Source organism: Peromyscus maniculatus, chromosome 9 (genome assembly GCF_049852395.1).
Source record: "Peromyscus maniculatus bairdii isolate BWxNUB_F1_BW_parent chromosome 9, HU_Pman_BW_mat_3.1, whole genome shotgun sequence".
In the NCBI taxonomy this organism is placed as follows: Eukaryota; Metazoa; Chordata; class Mammalia; order Rodentia; family Cricetidae; genus Peromyscus; species Peromyscus maniculatus.
Window position 1 is genome coordinate 1,476,755 of NC_134860.1, and position 15,563 is coordinate 1,492,317.

Sequence of the window (15,563 nt, forward strand, 5' to 3'; positions counted from 1 at the left end):
TTAGCAAATAAACCAGATTTTGCACATGTGCACACTTTGGCAAATTCATGTACCTGTGCTGAAGTAAATTTCTACCAAATAAGTTGTCCACTTGTCAAAATGTCACTTTAGACCATTAATTGTTTCCAGTCATTTTATTGTTCAACTTTTCTGCCAAGCTCTCCATTCAGAACCAAATGTTCTTCCGATCACCTTACGGGTAACAGATGAGCATTAACAACAAGAGTGCTAACAATGGCTTAGGGCACAGAGTCCCTGGGAGCAGCCCTACAGAATGTTATTTCATTTTACTTTCATAATAAACGCAGGGAGAAAGCACCATTCTTCCATAGTAGTCAAGGAGAGCAAGGCTTGGAGAGGGTGGAGACTTGCCCACATCCATTTACTGAGTCAGAAAGGTGAAACAGTCTGACCTGAAGCCTCATAGTCTAGGCTGCTAGGATAAAGTGTGTCTTTGGATGTAGTTGTCCTTTGAAAACCAAGCTACACATGACCAACTTGGTGATAGTTATGTGATAGTTGTGGTATGTAACGCCACTGAACATGCAAGCTAGATTAAAATAATGCTTTTGTTCTATTCAGTCCCTCATGTCAAGAAAGTAACATTGTAGGCAATTGCAGTATAATTGTGTGACAGTGTCTCTCTTACCTCATGGTAATAATTATTTAGAAGTTTAAAGAATCTTTACACAAAGTACAACACCAGGCCAGAACCCAGTTACTCCATTGTGTTTAGTATTAGACTATGTTGGAGGATAGAGAAGGATGAGAGACAGTAGTGGGTGGATCACTTTAGAGATATGGTTTCCTTCAATCAAGAACCCACGCCACAGTCAGGTTTGTTCTTGGATTCTAGAGAAGGACTTGAGGATCAGTGGGGCTCAAGTTCATTCCATTGTCACTAAATGCTAGGCACCAAACCTCACACCCAGGATGCCAACTCTGGGAGAACAGTATCTATTCTGATGTCATGATCGACTGCCCCCTTTCTGTGTAGTCTACAGTAGAAGGCGCCTTTATCCATTTATTTGAGAAAATTGGGGCAGAAGTGCTAGGGGAGAGGAAGCTTGTAAATGGTGTAGTTCTGTTTGGCAGGTTGATATCTCTATATAGAATCAGCTATACATGCAAAGGGTCAAAAATGGATGGAGCTCTGGGAAGTGATTTCCTTGATGCTTGCAATATTTATTTAGATTTTTAAAATATTACCTTGTGTTATGACGGGGTGATTGTTCATTCCACAGAATATAATGTCTCATCAGAGTTTAACGTGATAATAATGAAATTAGACCTTCACAAGTGACTGTGGTCTTTACATGGCTGAAATAGTTTTTCTGCCTGTGTAAAGCAATGGCTGACTGCTCAGTGTATACGCAGGTCCACCCGTGAGACCTGCATTTGCAGGACAGAGGCTGCCATGGCTCCATCAGGATCTTCTGTAGACACACATGAGTGGCAAGGGATCCAGAACACCATTTCATTAATACTGAACACTGTGGAGTGAAGCTTTGGGGTGTCTAGAAAGCAGAGTCTAGCTCCTAACCCCCAAAAGGTTGCTGCTACTGTGGATGCACATAAAGCTATATGTGCTGACCAGGAGAGCATTTCTAGATCTTTAGAGCCTTCTGATTTTCATACAAAAACATGGACATTAACTTTTAAAGTGCAGAGTTATGGAGGGTAGAGGTGAGAGGTTGCAACAGAGAATGCAAGGCCTGTAAAAAAAAAGATACATTTACTCTTCAGTGATTTATTGAAGAGTTTGTTGACCTCTTTAAATATCAGTATGGGTTTGAGCTCTACTGTCTATTATCCGTGTTATCGAGCAAGTTACTTTTTCATTTCTGAGGTTCAGTTTTCTCATTCTTAAAGTAAAGGTAATGATATTTGCCCAGCATAGAGAAATTAATTCAAGCCAGGCATGGTGATACAGACCTATAATTCCAGTTATTTGGGAGGCCGATGCAGGAGAATCACAAGGCCCATTTAGGCTATAAAGTGAGTTTAGAATAGCCTGGAGACTCAGTGAGACCTTATCTCAAAGTGTAAAAAGTGAGGAGAGGGCTGGGATATGCAATGTGTGAGCCTTACACTTGATTCCTAGCATTACAAAAGCAAACAAACCTAAACCAGATCAATGACATAAAATGTGGAGTGTCATGCTAGGAACATCGGAAGAGCTCAATGAACAGCCATCCCGATGCCTACCGTTTAAAGAATAACGTGGCACTAAGGAGGAAGCGGAGCTTGGTTTTCTCTCTATAAAATGACTGAGGTCTGGTCTCAGGGGTCAGGTGTGAGTCAGTGGATGAAGGATATAGGCAGATGCTAACCACACACATATCAGTTCAAACTCTAAACCAAGCCTCGCCAAGGACTCAGTCTAGCCAGATCAGCTCACTGTGAAAGCAGGCTAGTGCTCAGATGGACTTTACTGTAGGCCATTTATGTCATGCCCAGGTCCATACCTGTATTGCTGTTTTAGATGTCTTCATGTTAGCCTAGAAAATTATATTGGAGAAATTAGAGCTCATGTTTCCAAAACAATGTTGAGTGAATTCTCAATGTGACTGATAGTGATTTGGGGCTTCCCTCCTGCTTTGATTCTCTAAAGCCCTCATTAGAAGTAATTCAGGGCAGCTATTGTATTTCACAACCAGTTTTGATTTGATGAGTTGAGGGGCACGAACCAGCAGGAGCTAATGGCCTCGGTTGGACTGTGCAGCTGTCTGCTTCACTGGGCTTCTGTGGATAGCCTTCCTAATTGGGAACAATCAAGGTGCTCCTGAGGAGTTTCTGAGACCATGTGGTTCTGTCCAGTCTGATTAATCCACTCCCGGTGGTAAGTTCTGTCTGGAGCAGACAGAACAATTCAGTCTTCTCCCAAGTAGGGGTGGGGCCCAAAGGCTTTAAGTTATTTTGGGATTCAGTGGATTTGTTTTTGTTTGTCTGTGAGGGAAAGAGGAGCCAGACTGTACCCTGAGATTGGGTGATGGAGGAGTTGAAATACACAACTTGACATTTTCCTACTTGGCGCAGAATTCGTTGGAAAGCTAGACCATTTGATGCATTGTTTAGAGAATAGATTTAAAATTTTGTACCTAGAAAATGAAATGATAGGTCCTTTCCCTTCCTAGAATTGTAACATGCCCTCATCTTAATACGCTCACAACTCCTGCTTTTGCTAATAAATGGTCAAAGGTTTCTTTGTTCAGCAGATGCATTGGACTGTCTTAGAACAATGTTCTTTTCCCTCACAGTGCTGTGTAGTTTTAAAAGAAGAATCGGTTTTGTTTGCCATCCATTTGCATGGCCTTGTCTTTTGTACATTTCAGGCTGAACAGTTAAAGTAAGAAAATAAACACCCTCTAGCCCTTGGCATTTGATGTTGCATCTCTGTTTTTCATTTGTTTCGTTTTTGCTTATTGTTTCTTTTACACTATTCTTCTAAACCAGATCTGTTTCATAATGCGGAGATTCAAGCACCAAGAACCGCTGGAGAGGGCTGTGGTAAGCAGCTCTCACTTTGGAGAGAGGATATGAAACTGTTGATATGAACAAACAGCTCTTTTTGTCGAAGGGATGGTTAGGGTGTTACTCTGCAGCTAAGCCTGGACTTGAACTTGCAGAATTCCTGCCTCAGCCTCTCAAGTTCTGGAGTTACAAGTGGGACCCACTAGGCCCAGCTTGGATAAATAGCTCCTATAGAAGGAAATCCTACTATGTATTTGTCATGGTTTTTAATACACTGAGTATCTCCCAGATGTTGAGAAAATGACAAGGCTACCATGAGATCCCTGCTCTGGTAGCTGATCTTGGAGGGATAGGACTGATTCAGGTGAAATGCATGGAGAATTTACAGTGCTCTGCAACATTGCAGCTCAACACTGTTGACATTTTGGTTTGGGAGGATATGCTCTGAGCATTGAGAGAAGTACAGTCGCATCCTCGGTCTATCCTCATTAAATGATACTTGCATACCATCCCCAGCTGTGACAAACAAAACTGTCTTTAGATTTCGTCACATGAACTCCAAGTGGGCAGAACTGTCCCTGATTGAGAACTGCTGATGTACTCTATATATGAGGAGAATGTGGCAGGGATTACTGATGCCCAGGGAAGGAGCCATGTGGGTGAGTCATAAGACTTTGCAGATGGTTACTAATCCTCATTGTCTATGGGGAGAAGACAGGGTTCCATGTGTGTGCACTGTTTATGCACACACGGGCAGATAGTAGCTTGTTAAAAGGCTACAGATTTGTTTGAAAGTGTTTTTGAATTAAAATACATTTTGTGGGGTTGCAGAGATGGCTCAGTGGTTAAGAACACTTACTGCTCTTGCAGAGGACCAAGTTTGGTTCTCAGCACCCATACGGCAATTCACAATCATCTGTAACCCCAGGTTCAGGGGATCGGATTCCTCTTCTGGCCTCTGCAGGCTTGTGCATGATTGTGGTACATCAAGCAAGCAAGCAAACGCATGCACGCACACACGCACGCACGCACAAGCACGCCTCAAATATTAAAGTAGCTTTTGGCAAGTTGGTATTTTCTCACTTAGAAGATTCTAAAAATGTGAAGGGTGATGATGTCATAAGTGCCTGGTCAGGTTTTAAGTACCGGGGCTACCTGGTATCTGCCATTTATTTCTTACCCAACTTTGGGAACTATTTAGCTTCATTTTGTCTTGGTTTTATCATATTCAAAATAGAAATAGATTTTTCATTTAAGTTAGTATTATTGTAAGAATTAAATGTGAAATTGCATTATTGCCATTATAGTGAGTAATATATAGTAAATATTTAATAAATGGCAGCCTTTATTATTTCTATTGGAGGTACACATTTTTGTCCTTAAATTTCAGAACAATTAATTTCAATAAATTTTAAGTGCTAGAATACTCTATTGGAGGGGGATGGAGAGACTCTGGGAAAGCTTAAGGAGAGGATGAGTTAAGATAATGTAGGGTCATAAGGCAGACCAAGAGGGATGCATGGTTTGTAGATCTGTATTTGATTAGGCTATAGGGCCATAGCCAGCAAAGAAATGGGTCCAGTGGATTCTAACTCTTGAAAATTAAATGAACATGATAATAGTGGACCTACCTATTCCCCCCAATGATCCCTATTTTCTAGATTTGTGGCTTTTTTGGGTGAGAGCAGAATCTGTGACTTGCTTGTAATCTGTAGAATACAGCAAAAATAATGGTATGTATGTTGGTTACATGGAATTGGAATGCCCAGTTTCAAGGAGACTGTTTCTTGCTTTGAAGATGAAAGCTGCTATGTTTTTAGATGCCCAAGGAGATGGCTACCTGATGAGGAACTTAAAAGCACCAGTCATAAGCAGGCAAGAAACTGAGGCTGTCAGTCTGGCAGTGTTCGTGAACTAGTTGCCACTAATGACCATCTAAGCTAGGAAATGAAGCCTACCCCAGTCTGGTGAGGCCAGTTCAGTCAGCTTGGACTCTTAAGCATATAAACAACGAGACATTAAGCGTGTATTTAAAATTGTTACATTTTATTTATTTATTTAATGTGTCTGGGTATTTTGCCTTCATGTATGTCTGTGTACCACATGTGTGCCCAAGGAGGCTAGAAGAGGGCATTAGATTCCTCCAGAAATGGAGTTACAGTTGGTTGTGAGCTACCATGTGGGTGCTGGAAATTGAACCCGAGTCTTTTGGAAGAGTAGCCAAGTGCTTTTAATCACTGAGCCATCTCAGTGTCTATACATTGTTTTAGGCTGCTAAATTTGTGGCAACATCCTTATATAGCAATAAATAATACATGGCCATGGAACACAGATATCTAGGGACTTTCAGTAGACAAAAGTACTTATAATTCACCAGATCTATCTGAACATGGCCTTTTCCCCTTCATCTTGTCCTATGTCCAGTCTTTGGGAACATTTCTAACACACCAATCACAACCAACCATATCTTTGAGACTATCTTGATTTCTTTTTTCCTCTTCATAACTCTTTCCAAATTGTTTTCAATTCCAACTGATCCTTCTTGACTTGGTTCTGTTCTTTTTATTCTTCCCATACCTGCTTTAGTGTAGGCTTTAGTATTTCTAGCCTGGATAATTTTAGTTGTCTATATACCTATCCCTCTCCTCTAGTCAAACCCTCCTTACTCTGTTATCCACATTGCACCACTATTTATTATTATTATTATTTTGGTTTTTTTGAGACAGAGTTTCTCTTTGTAGCTCTGGCTGTCCTGGAACTCCCTCTGTAGACCAGGCTGGCTTTGAACTCACAGAGATCCACCTGCCTCTGCCTTCCAAGTTCGGGGACTAATGCATCACTACCGCCTGGCCACATTTTTATTTTTAAATGTGAATTGGACTTGGAATCCCCCTCTTAATAAACCTTGAATGGCTTCCCTTCAGGACAAAAATACAAAGATTTCATACTGGCATGCCCTGTCTCCACCTCTCCTCCCTCTAGTCATCTTCCTCTTCAGGAATCATAGGGGTCCCCTCAAGAAGCCTCCCTCAGCCCCGCTCCCAGCTGAGCACTCAGAGTTCCTGAGACGTATTTCATTATGCATAGTGTTGATTGGCTTAGTGCTTATCTGTAATCTTCCAGTGGCTTGTGACCTTCTTCAGATGGATATCACGTCTGGTTCCCCACGGTATCTCTGGCTTCTCCTGACAGCTATAGTAGAGGTTTGGTAAACATTCGTTGCATGCATGCATGAATGCATGTGTGGATGAGTGGATGCACATGCCAGGGCTACATCCATCTGAGCACTTGTTCTCCAGGCAACCTCCTATCTCCTCTAGCACACCTCCCCAGAATAGCTCTCCTGCCTTCCTGGGTGTGAGCTTCCTTCCTGTTCACACCTGCCACCTCAAGTGTGAGTCTGTAGAATCTGGAGGAGATCATGTGTTGAGCAGCCTTATTTTCTCAGCTGTTTCCTTCCAATGGTTCCCTTCCTGCGTCACAGTTATGGGTGAACTTTTCAGGACTGTAGTCTATGAGTGTAATTTTCTTAGAGCTTTTCCTCTAGCTGACCTTTAAAACATTTTTTTTTTTGGTTTTTTAGATTTACTTATTTTATGTGCACTCCATGCATGCCTGAGCCCATGCCCTTAGAGGTCAGAAGAGTGTACTGCGTCCCCTGGAACTAAAGTTAGGGGATGGTTGTGAACCTTTATGTGGCTCCTGGGAGCAGAACCTAAATCCTCTGCAAGATCATTAAGTGCCCTTGGCTGCTGAGCCATCTCTCCAGGCTGCTCTATGCTGCGCTTACTGTAAGCGAAGAGAAACGGCAGTATGATTGTTTTGTATCCTCTGGAGTTCTGTTTTTTTTTCTTTTTTCTCCTGTGTTCTGGTAATTGCTTTGACAAGGGCAGTGATTTGGTCTGTCAAAATAACCCCTGGTTTTATCTTACACCAGGAAATATTTTTTTGTTATTGTTTTGAATGAATGCTTGAAAGAACTTCCTCCACGTGTTGAATAGGCCATGTTGGTCTGCTGATGCCACTATGACAAAATACTGTGTGTGGACTTAGTGGTTAGAGCACAGACGTAGTTTATCATAGCTCTGGGGTCTGGAGAGACTGGACCAGAGTGCTGGCAGATTCAGTGTCTCATGGGGACCTTCTCTCCTCGTTAGTGTTTTGTTAGATCATCTGGAGAGAGGGAACTTCAAGTGAAAAAAAAAAATGCCTCCATCAGATTGGCCTGTAAACGTCCTGTGGCCAGTGCCGCTCCTGAGCAGGTGGTCCTGGGTTGGATAAGCAAGCTAGCTGAGTGAGTCAGGAGGAGGCGGCCAGTAAGATGCCTTCCCCCATGTCCCTGTTTCACTTCTTCTTTTTTTTCCTTTGGTTTTTTGAGACAGGGTTTCTCTGTGTAGCTTTGCGCCTTTCCTGGAACTCACTCTGTAGCCCAGGCTGGCCTCGAACTCACAGAGATCCGCCTGGCTCTGCCTCCCGAGTGCTGGAATTAAAGGTGTGCGCCACCACCGCCCGGCCCTGTTTCACTTCTTGACTCCAGGTTCCTGTCCTGAGTTCCTGCCTTGGCTTCCTTTAGTCCCGGACTGTGGTCAGGATGTGGAAGCCAGAGAAACCGTTCCCTCCCCAGGTTGGTTTGGGTCAGAGTGTTTGTCACAACAATAGAGAGTAAATTCGGAGTCTTCCCGCGTCGCAGAGGACTACTTTCTTACTGTGTCCAGAGTTAAATGGAAGGGGAGAAGGAGCACACACGGGCTCTTAGTGAACATCTGGTCGTTCTCCAGCCAGTGTCTCTTCCGCATGCAGGACATCAATCTTGTCGTGGCAGCTTCACTGTTGTCCATCCAACCCTAATTAACTCCAAGGACACCACCTCCATCTGCCATCACCCTGGGAGTTAGAGCTTCAGCACAGGACTGATGAGGGATCACAGAATTCAGTTCCTGACACGGGCATGGCAATGGCCACGGTTGGTGCTTGGTGGAAAGAAAAAGCATCCATGCAATTCCACAGAGAGCCGGGATCATGAGCTGAGATTTTGTGCTAATCACTGCCTTCACAGAGCAATGGTGGATTCAGAGCACAGAGTGTCTTGATAAAGTGCCATTCACTTTCTCTCCTTTTTTTCTACTTCTTTCTCTCCTTCCCAGGGCAGGTTTGGAGTTAAGTCATCCTGGGATACAGCTCTGATTGTGTCCCTTTCTTTGGGCTTGCATTTTGTAAGCTTTTGTAGCCTGACTTGAAAAACCGATTAACGCCCATCTATCTCACAGGGTTGCTGAGAAGGTCAATAAGGCAAAACAGGAAAGCTTTGCAGTGGAGCTGCATGCCTACACCCACCACGACCACCGGCTCTTCCTCTAAAATCATGGGATTCACTGTATGTTTGCAGCTGCGGCTCTTCCCACTGGCTCCCTCTTTCACTGCGCAGCCTGTTTCTGGCCCTCCTGTTTTTACTCGATTCCTGTATTTTCTGGCTTTTCAAGAATTAGCACCACTACAGAACATTCTGGAAAAGGAGCTCAACCACAATGTGGCTGTGTCTCGCAGCAGGCAGCTCTCAGTTACTGGGGCTGTTGGACATGAAACATGTTTGTTTTGATGCTAATAAAGTGTAGCTGGGAGATGCAGCCAAGCTTTAAAAAGGCCCGGTTTTTTTAGTTCATATCTGGTAATTATAGGGCCGACAGATCTTGCTCTAGCAGCCTGGGTAACTGCACTGGGGGGTAGGATAGGGCAGGGCTGGTGGGTGTGTGCTCAAATGCTCTCCTCGCTCAGATGATGCCTGCCCTGTTTCTGAACCTTAGGTGTTGGTGAGATGAGCAGAGGGTAATTTGCTGCCACCCCAGGGCCCTAATTTCATTGTCACCATTTTGGTGAGTGTGTCCCAGGCCTACTCTGTTTGTGCCAGTTAGAACTCCAGAACAAACTGTTCCGTAAATATTGCTTTAAAAACTAATGCAGCACCGCCACTTTATTCAAAAATAAACTTGAAAAGCTTTGCCTTGGAGAGCTGTTTTCTTCAGTTAATTTTTTTAAGTTGAACCCCAGAGTTTCTGAGAGTTTAAATCAAGTAATATCTCATGTTAGTCATTCTTTCCTCCATCTTTTCCTCCTTCTTCCTGTCATTTGGATGGTAGCTTCAAAAGTGGTCGGAGCCTAGACTCAGGAAGGTCTTCAAGCAGGAGGACCTGGAGTTAAGGCCAGCTTGGGCTACAGTGAAAGCCTGCCTCCAAGATAAACGATAAGCAAGAAAAAGCACCCTACTTATTTTGTTTTCTTGTGAATGTTTTGAGCTCTGTAGGTTGTAGTTGTTTTCTTACTCTTTACTCTTTCACTCTTTGTTCTTTGCTATTTTGGGGGACCCCCACCCAGCTCCCAAATAAATCACACACAGAGGCTTATTTTTTATAAGTGCCCAGCCTTAGCTTTGTTTGTTTCTAGCCAGCTTTTCTATTTTATTTTTATTTTAAATATTTTTTTCATTTTACATACCAACCACAGTTCCCCCTTCTTTCCTTCCTCCTGCCACCCCACTACACCCCCCCATCCATTCCTCAGAGAGGGTAAAGGCCTCCCATAGGGAGTCAACAAAGTCTTAGCCATCTACTTTTGCCTCTGGGCTTTTATCTTCTTCTATTTCTATATATCTTCTTTCTTTCTTACTCCATTGCTGGTTATGTAGCTGGGTGGCTGGCCCCTGATGTCCTCCTCACCTCCTTGTCTTGCTTCTTGATCTCTCCTCCCAGATTTCCCCTTTTATTTATTCTCTCTGCCCTCCAGCCCCACCTGTCCTTTCTCCTGCCTCTCTATTGGCCATTCAGCTCTTTATTAGACCATCAGATGTTTAGACAGGCAAAGTAACACAGCTTCACAGAGTTAAGCAAATATAACACAAAGGAATGCAACACATCTTTGCATCATTCAAACAAATGTTCTGCAGTATAAACAAATGTAACACATCTTAAAATAATATTCCACAACAGTAGGTAGCCCTTCATTAAATCTTTGCTCAAGAAATGGACTACCTTGAGTGCATTTTTGGGTTGCCATAGGGCATACATATGAGACATGCCCTAGCTCAACCTCCTGAGCCCATGCCCTCTGCTTCTCTTTGACCCCGTGGTGGAAACAGTTGAAGTCGTGCAATCCAAAGATTAGAGACTGCAGACCTAGAACCCCTGTGCCTGGCTGGGCTCTGTTTCCTTGAGGGGCATTTATTTCCATGAGTAACTAACTCTAGCCTGAGGGAAGGTACCCAAGCTCTTCAGAGACTCATCCCCCCCCACACACACACCCAAGATGGCTATGCTCACCCCTACACCATCAGCACTTGTTCCATTCTCAGTGGTGGCTTCTGTGAAGAACAAATAGAACCAAGGGACCCCCTTCCCCTTCCCCCTCCCTCATGTCCAGAAACAGCCATGATATGTGAGAGCAGTCTGTGGGACCAAGTCAGGTTGAGAATTCTGTACTCCTTGTCTCCTCATCTCTATAATCTTCCTTTTTTATATAAATATCTTATTTCTGAACCTGACGTTCTTGCCTCACCCCTGAGTCCACCAATGTTGTTTCTTCTTCACCACACTTTGTATACTTTTATTTTCATTAAACAGTCATTCTCCTGCCTCAGTTGTTCCCAGAGACAAACAGAATGACCATGGCGCCTGTGTTTGACTTTCATAGATCCTGAAACATCTTTTAGCAGCATTTGGCAAAATGGTGGCCCTCCCAGTCTGTCTGCATACCTGTGTCCATTGTAGCTTTATTTATAATGGCTAAGGAATAAAATCAACCTAAGTGTCTATCATCAGAGGATTAGATAAAGTAATATAATATTTGGCATTTTAAGAAGATGCACTGCTGTCTTTTAGGACAACATGAATGCATATATAGGTGTTATGCTAAATAAAATTATCTAGGAATTGGAAGACAAGCATTGAATGGTATCAGTTATACACAGAATAAAAATAAAATCAAATAAATTGAACTTTTAAGTATAGAATGAGGGATAAGAAGCTGGAGATGGGAGAAGAGGGGAAAGAGAATAGGAAACTCTCTGTCAGAAGTTACAGTGTTTCAGTAAGGTGATGAATTTTATTTATTTGTTTGTTTTTTGTTTTTCTTCTCTGTGTGTGTCGGGGGTACATGGACATGTGTATACACATGCATGTGTTGGCCCGAAGTCAACCTTGGGTGTTACATTGTTTGGGGGTTATCTACCTTGTTTTGTTGAGACAGAGTTGGTCAGAGGGGCTGGCCTACTAGGCTGGGCTGGTTGGACTGCTACCACAGCTGTCTGTGTCTGTGCCCTGCCTGTAGTTTTTACATTTTTCTGGGGATCAAACTTGGGTACTCATCCTTACATGGTAAGCCCTTTACATGCTGAGCCATCTCTTCAACCCCAAAGAATAAGTTTTGAGGTTTATTTCACAGCAGGGAGACTTAAGGTTAATAAATACATATTACATATTTTAAGAGTCAAATTTTAATATATTACTACAAGAAAGTCAGGTCAGTGAAGTGATAGATATGTTCATTGGCTTGTTTAGTCACACATACATGTATAGAAACAGAACACTGTACTCCTTAATGATTTACAGTTATTATTGATAGTAAGAGCCAGAGGAATGGGAAGTTCGCTGTGAGATTTTGTTTGCTGGAAATGTCAGAGAAGCTGCACCATGAGGTCTCATAAACACAGCTCCCTAATTAAGATCTGGACCAGGATGATACCAACAGATATGCTTAATGTGGAGGGGAGAGATCTCACGAGGCCTCAGCCTCAGACAGAGAACTACAGGCAGGGAGAAATGCTGCCTGTGGGAGAAATAGTCCTCCCCAGGGACGAGCGCTCAAGCTGGTGTCCAATACCCAAGTGGTCAGTCCTGAAATCCTCTGAAATCATATGCATACAAGCAACTTCACGTGGACTGCGCAGGTTGTACTTATAGAGTTAGGAAAAAATTATATATATGCCATGAATTTGAGAACCTGGTGGGGTGGGGTGTCTGTGCATGGGAAAGTTTGAAGGGAGGAAAAGGAAGGGCTAAAATGATATAATTAGATCTTAATTTCAAAAACTAACACATGCATGTGCCCTCACAGATACATTTAAACTAGTTATTTAACAGAACAAAGGCCTGGCTCTCCAGCTAGACTATACAGCTGGCACATCTCTTCTCTTTGTACTCTGTCTCCAGGGGCTGCCGTCAGGGAGATAGATGTCTAATAAAAGCTGTTGGAAATCGTGGAATGCAGGCCAGCCTATATTCAGACATCATTGTTTTCAAGGAATGGAAACTGTCTTCTGAGGGTGTGGCCTGGTGCTGCCAGTGGCCTTACAATGACACACAGATTAGCGTCTTGTATGTCTGCTTTTACCAGCACAGCCAACCAGAACACCTGATGGGTGAACACAGATGCGGTGGGATGGGATACAGCCCTCACCCAGTCCCTGTTGAATGAGTGACCTCCTGTCACAAAGGAATCCATGATGTTCCACCAGTGGGAATACCCCAATTCTAGTTTCTTATTTGACAGGAATTAATGGTGTGAAGGTGTGGCTTCAGAGCCAACAGACAGCTGGGGAGCTCAGTAGAGGGATAAGTTAAATCCGTTCCCATAGTAGCTGTGTTTACAAACACATTTGTGAACATTGGTGTCAGGGGCCACCTTTTATTAAAGGATGGTGTGCTTCATTTGTCACTCATTGAGGTTTAAATGCTGGGTGGGGGTGGAGAGCTTCCTCTGACCTTCCTCAGGGACGGTGCAGGTATTTGTTGGAGACACAATCTTAGAGTACTTCATTACAGTAACCGCAGAGCTTCATACTCAACAGAGCACATGAAGGCATGTTGCTATCAGACTCCCTCACACTCCCTGAGAGTGAGGGGAAGGTTTGTTAGGGCAATGGGGGCCCGGTGTACTTGAGAGCCAAAAGGCTCAAGCAGCCAGCTTAGCCTGGGCACTAGACATTCATGGAGGCCTGGTGTACTCCAGAGCAGCCAGGTTAGCCTGGGCACTAGACATTCATGGAGGCCTGGTGTACTCCAGAGCAGCCAGGTTAGCCTGGGCACTAGACATTCATGGAGGCCTGGTGTACTCCAGAGCAGCCAGGTTAGCCTGGGCACTAGACATTCTCGGAGGCCTTGGGCCCTTTTCTCATGTTAGTTTTCTTTGCTTTTCTTTCTTCTACTTTATCCAGGAGATATGAGCAATGAAATCCTGTTTATCTTGCAAATGTAAAAGGATATTTTGTTTCATGTGGTATTTGAAATACCCGTCTGTGTCTCTCTGTCTGTTTATTCTGATAAGTCCCAGGAACACAGGCCTTGGTGGGTGAGGAGCCAGAGACCATGCCTTGTGTTCTCAGGGGACAAAGAACAGTAAATTTCAGAAGAAAGGATTATTGAAATAAGCAAATCTTTCTTTGTTGCTGTTGTTGAATTCTCTGGTCTGGAGTTTTATCATGGCTTCTGTATGCAAACAACAATTTGCAAAGCTAACGAGGATGCAAGATTTGGTGATGGAAAAAATTTATGATAAAAATATATTAGTTTTACAATCAGGAACAAAAAGGTAGGCAACTTTGTATTATAGCCTAAAGTGTCCGGCTTAAGTGATCATTTCTATGTGCTTTCTGGAAGCTAGACACTTTCAGTCTTCTATGACTTTGTAGCCTTGGGGGGAGGGGTAAAATTATCTAAAATTAAAATAATGTAATTTGATAACTGTTCAGAACTTATATTGTAGGCACCTAAACTCCATAATTAACAGGGATAAAGTACCTTCCCTTATCAAGTTTATAGTTTAGTGGGAAATTGTGCTATGGAACTTCTAATTTCCTAGTATATAAGAAGAATGAAAGAAAGAGAGCTTGAAATACACACACACACACACACACACACACACACACACACACACACACACGAGAGAGAGAGAGAGAGAGAGAGAGAGAGAGAGAGAGAGAGAGAGAGAGAGAGAGAGAGAGAAGGATCAGAACAGGGACCTGACTATATTAGTCTCTTTTCTGTTACTATAACAAAATTCCTGAGAGTAGGTAGGATATACAATAACGAGATTTATTTGCCTTTCTGTTCTGATGGCTGGAAAGTCCAAATATGATGATGCTGTTGGCTTGGTAAGAACTCCTCTTTAGCAGTATGGTAGAGAGCAACCATGTGTTGGGATCTTATAGAAAAGGAACAAGTAGTTCCATGGTCTGACAGACGGCAAATAGAGATTAGGAGATCCGGCTTACTCCTTGTTGAGTGTACCATTGTGCAGCTCACTGGGGTCCCATTGAAAACCACATTTATTCCACCTGAGACCATGGATTCCAGTTACCTAATCACTTCTCCCTGGGCCCCACAATGGGACCCAAGCTTCTAGCAGCGAACGTTTGGGGTACACTCAAACCATACCTAAACTGTAGTATTGTTCAAAGCAGTAGTTACTGAGGCACAATTCTGAATGAGCCTGGCTAAGAGAGAAAGAGTGCTCAGCCTGAAAGCTTGGCGTGCTCTGGCAAGGTGTCACATGTAATGAAGTTCAAAGACAAGGTGTGTGATCAGCCCTGGCCTGAGTCGGGACAGATGGCTGATCAGGCGGGATGAGGGACTTGAACTTCCTCTGTGTAAATGTCCCTTCCGTGGAAAACGTATTCTTCATCAGTGAGCTAAGAAGATAGCCTATGTGAGACATCATTTCCTCCACCCACAGACGAGAGGTTCTGCTTCTTGACAACTTCTAGGCCCCTGCACTCAAATTTATATCCCACTGTGTTGGAAGAAGAGCAAGACTAGAACACAGGGGTGAGAAATGGACAAACCCCCTTTTGCTGGGCTGGGCTGGTGTTCCTCCCGCAATGGGATGCAGTACCCTGAATTGAGGGGAGGGGCAGACTCTTTCATCTCCAATGTCCTTCCTGGTTCTTGATGAGTCTGGTGGTGTTGGTGAGTACTTCAGAAGGGAACACCCAAGGATTTACAGTGGGTCGTGGAAGCCTGCTGCTACAGGATACAATTTTAAATGGAAATGTTAAGTGTTCAGCACAGTAGCTGGCATATGGCAAAGCTCCTAATGAATGGTAA

The 15,563-nt window shown here is 43.4% G+C and overlaps 1 protein-coding gene and 1 pseudogene across 17 annotated transcripts in view; both read left to right on the plus strand.

Annotated features, from left to right (window-relative positions):
* Positions 1-15,563, plus strand: part of Erc2 (ELKS/RAB6-interacting/CAST family member 2) — a 905,605-nt gene that overhangs the window by 104,794 nt on the left and 785,248 nt on the right. The window lies entirely within an intron of this gene.
* Positions 1-15,563, plus strand: part of LOC143267204 (aconitate hydratase, mitochondrial-like) — a 29,567-nt pseudogene that overhangs the window by 5,091 nt on the left and 8,913 nt on the right.